Source organism: Mus caroli, chromosome 18 (genome assembly GCF_900094665.2).
Source record: "Mus caroli chromosome 18, CAROLI_EIJ_v1.1, whole genome shotgun sequence".
NCBI classification, from domain to species: Eukaryota; Metazoa; Chordata; class Mammalia; order Rodentia; family Muridae; genus Mus; species Mus caroli.
Genome location: NC_034587.1, coordinates 60,643,700 through 60,644,840, shown reverse-complemented (window position 1 = coordinate 60,644,840; position 1,141 = coordinate 60,643,700). Strand labels below are relative to the sequence as shown.

The window sequence follows — 1,141 nt, the reverse complement described above, 5'->3', positions numbered from 1 at the left end:
AGAGAGAGAGAGAGAGAGAGAGAGAGAGAGAGAGAGAGAGAGAGAGAGATGCACACTGTAACTTTCCTTCCCAGGACCCCCACCCTAGAACAGGAGCTCACTGCAGCCATGCAGCTTGGTAGATCTGGCAGCTCTCCTGAGTTACTCAAATACTGCACTTCCCTTCTCTTCCTTCTATTGCAGGCATTCCTTAACACATCGGGACTCCAGACATTTTAGGCTTGCTTACTATTTCCCTAAAGCTCCCTCCCAACCATGTGGCTGCTTGTCTGTCTGTCATGACACCTTAAACAGCATGACACCCACTGCACCCCCACCCCCACCCTCAATTCTCCTCCAGGAAGCTGCAGAGATTTACAGCTTGACACTCCAATAAAACTGTCCTTGAGCTTCCACTGCTGTCCATTCTTAAATTATTTATTAATTACACTAAGAACTCTAAGAGGTGGATCCCCGTGTACATATAGTATCAATACTGAAGGCTGTTTTTTGAACCTACAGATCCATCGTACATTGGGGTACACGTACACAGTAGGTGGTACAGCAAGGAGCTTCCTGTAACAACCCATCTTGCTCTAACCTTCACTCTGTTTCCCCAGGACAGCTGGCAGGAAGCAGCTGTGGGTGTGATGGGTGAATCCCAGTTTGCATCCTGCTGATAGGTCAGAGTAAGGTGGACTCACTCAGCTCTGCTTAAAGACATGGCCTGTGGCTGCTCTGTTGGGCGCCATTGCTCTTCTCCACACAATATTCTGAAGTGAAAATCCAGGCACACCTTCTGCTTCTCCTGCAAACTCATCTCAACAGGCCTGCTCACCCTTTTTCACTCCCACGTCCTCAGAGTCCTGGACATCAGGAGACAGGGCCTTCCTTTGATTCTGCTAGAAACTAGAAATAACTGATATGTGAAAGGGCCAGTGTTAGAGAATAGGCACCCCTCAGCAAAATATCCAAAAACACTGAAACAAGGGCTGCTGCCATGCCAGACAGAGCATGAATCAGAATTTGAGAGTAAGGTGTCGAGAATTCTTGGAAAACACTCTATTGACCTCGAGGCAATAGAAAAACTCAGAAGTCAATTCTGACAGGGAGTGTCAGTACCAGAGAGAGAGGGAGAGGGAGAGGGAGAGGGAGAGGGAGA

General features: G+C 48.1%; 1 protein-coding gene across 2 annotated transcripts in view; it reads right to left on the bottom strand.

Annotated features, from left to right (window-relative positions):
- The window catches only part of Wdr7 (WD repeat domain 7), a 272,657-nt gene that overhangs the window by 71,905 nt on the left and 199,611 nt on the right, over positions 1-1,141 (bottom strand). The gene's annotated exons all lie outside the window — the stretch shown is intronic.